General features: G+C 39.8%; 1 non-coding gene across 1 annotated transcript; it reads left to right on the top strand.

The window, feature by feature from the left end:
- Positions 1–422: 422 nt before the first annotated feature.
- Positions 423–528, top strand: LOC141635503 (small nucleolar RNA R71). Its single transcript, XR_012540186.1, has one exon. It is a non-coding gene; the product is annotated as a small nucleolar RNA R71 (small nucleolar RNA).
- The last annotated feature ends 9,740 nt before the right edge of the window (positions 529–10,268 follow it).

Below are 10,268 nucleotides of genomic sequence, written 5' to 3'. Positions count from 1 at the left end.
TATTGTAGGAACCCCCTCCTTGCCTATATTGTTGAAAAGCAAAGACATGTTCCTTCTCCGTAAGACAGCCAACAATAGTGTGACCGTCGTTGCTCCCACACCTCTCACATGTGACAGTCTCCCCTCTAGTAAGCAAATGAACCATCTGAGGCTCCCCAGCAGAATGCAACTCCAACTTATCAAATCTAGCATTCATGGCTTCCAGCTGAGCCACAACTTGCTTATCGACTGCATGAACTGTCCTAATACCATTCCTTAGGTTTCCATACTCAGCACAGTGGTTCGCTATTTCTTCAATAAGAGTCAATCCCTTATCATCGTCAGTGCTCTCTTGGAATCTTCCATTAGATGATGCATCAAGTATGGCTCTGTGATCATCGTACAGCCCATTGTAGAACTGGTTGGACAGAAACCACGGATCAAAACCATGGTGAGGAAGAGACCTCACCAACTTCTTGAAACGGGACCATGCTTCATAGAAAGTCTCATCAGGTGCCTGCTTGAAACTTGTGATCTTTATCCTCAGCTGATTGGTGCGCTGTGGAGGGAAATATCTCTTATAAAATCTAAGAGCAAGGGTCTCCCAGTCTCTGACCCCTGCGGCCGTACGGTCCAAATCAGTCAGCCACTCCCTGGCTGAGTCAGTCAAAGAAAAAGGAAATAGAACTTCCTTAATCTTGTCTTGAGTTACCCCCTTTGTGGCGGGGATAGTAGAACATTAGTCCGTAAAGACCTCCATATGCTTTCTCGGGTCTTCACCTGCCACACCTGTAAAGAGATTTCTCTCCACCAGATTGATATAGGACGGACGGATGTCAAATGTATTCCCATCCTCAGTCTGGAGATTGAAACCCTTTGGAATTGATGATACTTTAGGCTCCGAATGACTAGCAATGTTCGGCATCTTTACTGGTTGGCTTACAGAACTGAAAGTATCTTCTTCGAAAGATGGATTTTTACGTAAAAAGGAAATCTTTGAAGCTCGGTTCGAAAGTACTCAAGTCTTCCTTTCGTGATTCTCTTTGCGAGGACGGAGTCTATGCCTAAATAGTCTCTCCGGTTCGTAATCACCAGTAACTAACTCAAACCTGTCTGACCTGGGCATACACAACACTGAAAGAAAATAAATAAGAACTGCCTCAAAGAATAAAAATTCCCTGAGACGGATAAAATAAACGAAACAAAGATAGAAAGGGCAATCGCCTCCCCGGCAACGTCGCCAAAATTTGACAGAGTTGTCATATACCTATCAAAAATAACTAACTAAACTAACTATATAGCTAGGGAAGTCAGGGAGGCAAGATATCTGTCAAAGTCCGTCTATTTGGTCACAAATGGGGGTGTTTATAATTTGATTTCTAAACTAAAAAGGGTTAAAGGAAGAGAAATAAAGAAAGAGCAGTGTAGGTAGAAAAAGGCTGATAAACTATCAATAAAGAGGGGACATGTCAGGATTTCGGTTCACTACGGTAGTCCAGTGACTCAACTGTAAATAACTTAGATAAATTACTGCGAGACGGATATGGAAAGGTCCTTCCGGTCCACTTTCTATCCTAAACTTCCACTAACTTAACTTTCGTCCTCGTCAGGGTAATCTACTGTTCCTAGCAGGTCTATTTACTCCAATCTTCCGATCCAGGATTAAATTTAACCAGATTAAAAGGGTAACTCAGAAACGTGCACTCAACTAAGTCGGTAAATACAGTTATATTGCTATGGTGACAGAATCTCACAAATAATTCATCCCACCTATTTACTACATCGTCACATTTCTACCGTAGATTCCCTAATCCCGACATGAAACAGATTTAGCTACTCATATCGCTATTAATACTGTCAATACTAATAACAAAGAAATAATCAATATTCAACATGATAAAACAATAATAAAAATGCATAAAAAGTAATTAGGGCATAAATTAAAAGGAAGCAGAATAAGTAATTAAGACGAATAAAAGAAAGATTAGTATTTATAGAAAGAAAGAGATTACAATCGCAAGAATCCGGCGTAAAGAACAAACAAATACGAGCGAGCTGACCCCGAAAGTAAAAGTTACAGTGAAGAAGAAAAGAGAACGCAGTCTTTACTGTGAATCATAGAGTAAACTTAGATGGAAAAGAGTATGATAGATAAAAGATACTAATGACCTAGTTGGCGTATGCTTAAATAGAAAATATGCTAAGTCCAATAACTAAAACAAGTTCACGGGCTAATTAAAGCCCACGCCATCAAAAACCACTCGATCGAGTAGTCTGAAACCACTCTATCGAGTAGAACTCCAAGAAATCTACTCGATCAAACATAAATGTTACTCGATCGAGTAACCTCACTTTTCAGCTCTTCTTGATCGAGTATAAAACCACTCGATCGAGTATTCTTCCTTCAAAACAGCTCAAACTCGTGACCGACTGCTCCGTAGACCGTGCCTTCACGCATCCCAATGCTGGAACTCACTCCGGAAAATCCCGTCTCCTCAAATTGCATACAAAAAGGACGAAAATGGTACGATTCCACTACTTTCGCGTTCATTTCTACAAAATGGACAAAACGAACCAAAGTAGCCAATTCGGGGGCAAAATGAAATATAAACAGTACGAAAGTACATAGAAATACGTGCTAAAATAGGCTAAAAAGACTATATAAAATGCACGTATCAATATGGTCGATCGACCACTTATGCAATCTGACGAGAATTAAAAGATTTTAACCTAAGCCCATTTGTACTTAGGTTGGGAGAAGGGTTTTACGTGACACTTCTATATAACGTAACTCCTTCCTACTGCTTTACATATATGGATTTTGGGAGAGATTCAGATTGACATACTTAGTTTGTTCTATAGTTTTCATTAGTTTTTCAATAAAGTTCTTTTGCATCCGGATTCGTTTCTTGCCTCCTTTATTTCTGGTAATTCTTGTTCTAAATATTAGTTTGCTTTTATTCCTTCTTATTAGATTAGAATTGATTAGTTAGAATCCCTAATACCTAATTCTTTCTTTTATGCGGTTTTATTGTTCATTTAATTTAGTTATGAATTCTGTTGTTTTCATCTTTAGTTTCGTTATCGTTATTAATTCCAGTATGAGTAGCTAAATCTCCCGCGCTAAGATGTGAGGGGATCCGTAGCGTAGATGGCGTAGTTTAGGTAACCCTGATTCGGGTAATGGTCGATCGACTGGCCTTTTGTTAGATTAGCACTATTTTGTTTATTAATTGCAATATTTGACAAAATCGAATGCATGCGACTAGTTAAATGCCTAGTATTTGGCCAACCCACAAGATCGAGAGATTGGGGGGGAAAATGGATTAATAAATTGAGACGACTAAATTGCTAAGATCGAAAGATAAGTAATTTAGGTTTTAGAAATCACTATTTAGGGCGAGAGCTAGTTTTAGTGAGACTTAGAGACTAGTAGCATAGGCCGAAAGGAGCTACTAGTTAACTCGGACTGAGAGGACCTGTTATTTGCCCATCTTACATGATTATTTCAGACTTACCTAGGATTACCGCCATCGCAGCTACAGTGAACCGATCGTCTTAGCCTTCTTTTAATCATTGTTTACATTTCTTTCATTATTTGCTTATTTATCTTATGTTATTAGACTTAGCCCAATCCAAAACCCCCCAAAAATTCATAGACTGAAATTAAACAACTTAACTCCCTACCTCCCTGCGGATCGACCCTGTTACCACTAGCTTTTGTTAGTTCTAATAGGTTTTATAAATTTTATTTTTGGTGCACTCAACGACAGCGCATCAAGACACCCTACAGGGAGACGGGTGAACCCTTTTTGGGGGACGGGATCTAACTAGATGAGCCGGGTGTCCTAAAATGGGACGAGAAAGGGTTTAGGGTTGGATTAGGCGGACCGCTACCGCGGATCCGCCTAATCCAACCCTAAACCCTTTCCCTTGCTACTCATTCGAGGGGCAGGAAGACCAAAAGACACCCTACAAGGGGCATGGGTGAACTCTTTTTGGGGGACGAGATCTAACTAGAGGAGCCGGGTGTCCTAAAACGGGATGGGAAAGGGTTTAGGGTTGGATTAGGCGGACCGCTACCGCGGATCCGCCTAATCCAACCCTAAACCCTTTCCCTTGCTTAACTAATTTGAACAAAGGAAGACCAAAAGACACCCTAGAGCGGCCGGGTGAACCCTTTTTGGGAGATGGGATCTAACTAGAGGGGCCGAGTATCCAAAAACGGGACGGGAAAGGGTTTAGGGTTGGATTAGACGGACCGCTACCGCGGATCTGCCTAATCCAACCCTAAACCCTTTCCCTTGTTCATTGTATGGAACAATATGTATGATAACAAATACAAAACTAAATGGAAAATCAGAAGTAAAGAACATTACATTATACATAGAAAAGTGATCCATGCAAATATTTAAAACAAAGTACAAGATTACATGATAATTTATGTTATCCAAAATGTTAAACGACTTTTAATTATATAGAAGGTCGACACTACTACGAAATTATACAAAATAACAAAAGGGCAAAGTTAAAACCTTAAAGTCTGAAGCCCTAGTTACACAGATAGTACATTATAAACAAGGGACAACTCTAGGCTATATATACATAATCAAAAGGTAAGTCAAGAAAAGATATATTTCTACGAGTGATGATACTGTCGTTTCGTACCAAAAATAAAATACCTAGATTACTGCTAACAGAAGTCAGCGGCAAGTAGGGTCGATCTCCACAGGGAGGCGGTGTACTATCTATTTGTCTATTCTATCCGTCTAAATGTCACAATTGGGGGTTTTGAATTGATTTAACTAACTGGAGACTAAAGCGAGGGAAAAAGATGAGAGAAATTAACAATAAGAGAAAGGGAGTATGCTAGGAGTCGGTCCACCGTGGCAGCTATCAGATCTTATATTATCGAGAATACTAAGGCGATTAGACTATTGATAAGAAGAGCTATGGTCGTCACCTTTCGGTCCTTAAACCGCCCTAGAGCGTAAAATGACTTAACTTTCGCCCTCATCTGCTATACCCTATTGTAATTAAGCAAGCCTTCCCTTCCAATCTTTCGATCTAGGTCGGGGTTAACTAGATTTATGGTCTCCTGCATGCATTCATTCGACCGGATAACAGTTAAATTGCCTAATACAATTCTTATCGCATGGCTAATCTATTTAATACAATTAAAGCATCGCTACCACGGCTTCCCTAATCCTAACATACTAAGGGGATTTAGCTAGACATGGAATAAATAAGTACAATAAATAAATAGGGAGAGGGAATAATAAACATTAAATAAAAAGAGAGAAAAGAGAGAAGAAATTACTGAAATTAAGGATCCGGAAATAAGAACAGAGTAATGAGAATCAGCAATGTAGCAAAAGTGTCGAGAGAGGAGCGTTTATAATGACAAACCGACTTCCTATTTATAAGAAAATAGGATTAGGATTAAACCTAATGACGGAATTAGAGCTAAAAAGCCCAACCCGTAGCAAAGTCCACTCGATCGACTAACTAAAGCACTCGATCGAGTGATATTCCTTGGCATTCCTCTCGATCGAGAACAATTCCTCTCGATCGAGGACTTCTTTCCCTTTAATCACTCGATCCAGAATAGGTGGCTCTCGATCGAATAGAAGTAGTTCTCGATCGAGCACTTCTCGGCGCGTAATTCGCTTCGCGCACTGAACTTCAAACGGCTGCCATTTCTTCGTTACTTGGACAAATAAGGCGTGGTTGGTGGCGTTGGAAAGCTAAGAGGATAATCTTTCACCTCAAACTGGAATCACCTTAATAACTGTTGTAGAACTCGAGATATGGCTCTTACAAGCAGGAACTAGCAAATTGAAGCACTCTCTTGGCTCGCCTAACTTCCTTACTCCAATGCGCATCTCAAAATAGCACTTTCCAAGCTCCGACTCAGCTCATCTCCTAAATGCATGCGTAGGGACATGTTTTAGGCTTGAATCTACTACTTTATGGTCCATTCCTGCAATTAAGACAAAATACACCAAAGTAGCATATTCGGGGCATTTCGTAGCAATAAACTACGATAATAACATAGAAATACGTGCATAAAAAGGCCTAAAAAGACTATATAAAATGCACGTATCAAATCTCCCCAAACCAAACCTTTACTCGTCCCAGAGTAAACTAAAATGCAACTAATGGAACGGAAAAGATAACTCGGAGCTAGCTACAAATGCCCACTTAAGCCAATTTAATACAAGCAAACTAACACTTAAAGCAAGACAGTCAAATGCAAACGAGTTATAAGATGTTTATAAATAAAGCTGAACCGTCGACCTTGCAAGACCTTTAAAATCGGACTCTCACGGGTCACTCTTCTCTCATGAAGCAAAGGGTGAACATATATATGTAAGAGAGAAAGAAAAATAGTCGCTCACCTAGACTACGACCCACATAAACATGCATGCAACTAATATGATAGACAATTCTAGCTACCAAACATACATTCCAACCAAACAAGGTCCGTCACACGAGAGGGCTTACAAAAATATGGTAAAGTGAGGCAATGGGTAAGAAAAGGCAAAACATTTATGGGAATGTGGAGGTATAGGTGATCAAGCTAGTACCTAAACAAAACCATGCAACAACATCCGATTCTTACTCAATTATGAATTAAGCACATGCCCTTCATTTGGCATAAAACTCACCAAACCAAACTGAAAATACTCCTTAATTGATATAGATAAAGCATAGGAGTGAAACCGTCAACCAACCAACATCGTTTTTTTCTCTTTCGATTTTTCTTTCTATTTTCTCGGTTTCTTTTCTTTTTTTTCAACTTCTCCTCTTTTTTCTTTTCACGAATTCCTTTTTTTTTTTCTTTTTTTCATGTGTTTTTTTCATCATCCTCCTTTCCTTCATAAATTACCAACTCCAAGTCAACAGATACAAGCCAAAATTTGATACAATGAAATATATACCGCAAAACATACAATAAACTAGCTTGACAGCAGGCGAGGCTAAATTTGGAATGTAGCTAAGGGTCAATTGGCAAATTTGGCTAATGTGGAGTTTAAATGGGTAAAAATAAAAGAAAGGGAAATTGTAAGCACCTCCCTGCATGTGACACCAACCACTAACCCGAATGTATGAAGGCAAGAAGCAATTGAATTTCATATACGTGCAAATTAATGATACATGATATGCAAGGAGTAACTACTCACAATCCTACATGAAACTGGTCACAAATGACACCAGTTTATAAGGCTCTAAATCTTAGAAATTATAAGTAGGTTGCCAAAATTTCAGGTCAAGTCTATATGTTCAGCTAAATTAAACATTAACTCGTAGATTATGCAAAAGACAAAGCTAAAAGATAACAGTTTAATGCAAGGCTTAAGCAAAAAGACAGTTGCAGTGCAATTTCATCATGGAAATCGACCGTTCCGACTCAACCTATATGCGAAAATAAACGTGAAATTTTTTGAATTTTTCTATTTTTTCAATTTTTATGGAATTTTTGAATTTTATGAAAATAAACAACGATGCAAACATAAATTAAATGTGATAATCGAAATGCAATAAAAACAATATGCAGAACAGATATGGATGCATAACCTCCCCAAACCAAACCGTACAATGCCCCCATTGTACCAAAACATGGAAAGGAAAATGCAAACTAAAGGAGGAAGAGAGTAAAAGCGGAAAACTTACAAGACGCGCGAATAAGGGGACCTCCCCAAACCGACCATGAAATGGGAGGTTGCTAAGGGCCCGGAAAAACCGTCTCAGGAAGCTGATACAAGTCAAAAACACTCGATATCCGTCCAACAGTGGTCGATCGAGTGAGTGGGCATCCAAGAACAGCTCGATCGAAAAGAAACTAGGTCGATCGAGTGCTTTCTTACTTTGCAGGTACTCGATCGAGTATATATTAGCTCGATCGAGAGGATTTGGCAAAGACAAGTGCTCGATCGAGCACAAAAAGTACTCGATCGAGTACTTCTCATCGTATCTCCTGCAAAAACGCAATAAGAACGGCCCGCAAACTGACAAGACAAGCATACTGAGATAGTCTATGGTATAAAACCATTTATTATAACTTAAAGTAAAAAAAATGCAGAAATAAATCGCCGGGTTGCCTCCCGGGTAGCGCTAGCTTCAGTCAGGTCCCAGCTCGACCTTCTTTTTCTTCGAGCCACTCAAACTAATCACAATCAAAACAGCTCAAAGCGCGAAAGAAACTTTGTCAAATAGCTGCGCATGTGCTACACAACAAAGATAAGTAGCACCATAGTGGAATAGCAAAGTAGGAAATAAAGATATGTAAACATTTAAGTCTAACAAATTTCCTATGGGCGCTCCTAAGTTTATCCACAAAATATAGGAGCGGGAGCGATTGACGATAATATAGGGCTCCAATTGATTAACAATTTTATAATGATAAGACGGTGAAAAATCGTTAATTTGTGCGTCCACATATGAGGGGTATAGCTCAAAAAGAAACAAATGAGTCAAACGAGGCAAAATACTATTAGGACAAACAATAATAAAATTATCGTTTACTACCTCAGATTGGTTGCTCTTGACCACGGAATCATAGGTAAAAGAGTTTATTACCTCTTCCGTGCTAGGAGCAATTACCGTCTCAACTGCTTCTTCATCAACCTCCTCAGTGGAATCCATCCCGTAAATCGCATCTTCAAGTGTATCCGACTACTGTGAATAGGGGAGGTTTACCGTAACCTTCATCATCGTCGGACTCGTCATCCAAATCAAACCAAAATGACGAACCAAAGCTCCCAATGGCCATTTCAGTCGATCGAGCGGAATAATCACTCGATCGACCAACTTCCTCCCGCATCTCACTCGATCGAGTAACAACATCACTCGATCGAGAACTATCCTCAGTATGTCACTCGATCGAGAAGGGATATTACTCGATCGAGGATTGTCTTCTGGAAATTCACTCGATCGACCATTATAAGTCACTCGATCGAGTGATTCTTCCTGCATAGAGCTGAAATCTTCACGTGGGGCCGTGAAATATGAAAGGAACTCGTCGTCCGAGTCATAGAAGTCATCCTCATCATTGGGCAACACGGTTTCCTCAGGAGAAAAACCGCTCTCAAAGAAGGTAAACCTCTTCTTCTTGCATCTCATTTTGCTAATCGAGCTATTTGTGACTCGATTCGGGATTCGAGCGTCCATATACCTATCACTCTCTTGCATTTGTGATACAAGCATTCTCATTAAATATGTCACTCGCGACCTCTTCTCTCTCCATCTCACCAAGCTAATTGAGCAGCTGCAGACTCGAGCTCATCAAATCGCGAGACATATTCTTGCACTTGGAATGCCAGTGCCTCCATCAAGGATTTCAGCTCCGCAATGTCTTCTTCTTGTATATCAGGGGAATCTTGTTGCGGTGGCCATTGATAGGGCGGATGTGGCGGCACAAATACGGTTTGCATTGTGCTCAGCAGAACCACATCTCCGAAGAGAGATCACCTACATTTCCATATAATGGGACATCGGTGATGGGTCAAAGGTACTCAAGCCTTCCCTTTGACTGTCTTTCACCTAGAACTGTCTAGGTAGTACTTGTAAGGCCTATCAAAACAAAGACTAAACAAAAGATTAAAACGGCCTCAAGGGAAAAATCCCCTGAGGCTAAAAAAAGATAAAATTTAACAAATAAATAAATAGATTGCCTCCCAAGCAACGGCGCCAAAATTTGATCTTGTCGTTTCGTACCAAAAATAAAATACCTAGATTACCGCTAATGAAGTCGGCGGCAAGTAGGGTCGATCTCACGGGAGGCGGTGTACTATCTATTTGTCTATTCTATCCGTCTAAATGTCACAATTGGGGGTTTTGAATTGATTTAACTAATCGGAGACTAAAGCGAGGGAAAAAGATGAGAGAAATTAACAATAAGAGAAAGGGAGTATGCTAGGAGTCGGTCCACCGTGGCAGCTATCAGATCTTATATTATCGAGAATACTAAGGCGATTAGACTATTGATAAGAAGAGCTATGGTCGTCACCTTTCGGTCCTTAAACCGCCCTAGAGCGTAAAATGACTTAACTTTCGCCCTCATCGCTATACCCTATTGTAATTAAGCAAGCCTTCCCTTCCAATCTTTCGATCTAGGTCGGGGTTAACTAGATTTATGGTCTCCAGCATGCATTCATTCGAAGGATAATGATTAAATTGCCTAATACAATTCTTATCGCATGGCTAATCTATTTAATACAATTAAAGCATCGCTACCACGGCTTCCCTAATCCTAACATACTAAGGGGATTTAGCTAGACATGGAA

This window comes from Silene latifolia, chromosome Y (genome assembly GCF_048544455.1).
Source record: "Silene latifolia isolate original U9 population chromosome Y, ASM4854445v1, whole genome shotgun sequence".
Classification (NCBI taxonomy): Eukaryota; Viridiplantae; Streptophyta; class Magnoliopsida; order Caryophyllales; family Caryophyllaceae; genus Silene; species Silene latifolia.
This window is presented reverse-complemented; position numbering and strand designations above follow the sequence as displayed.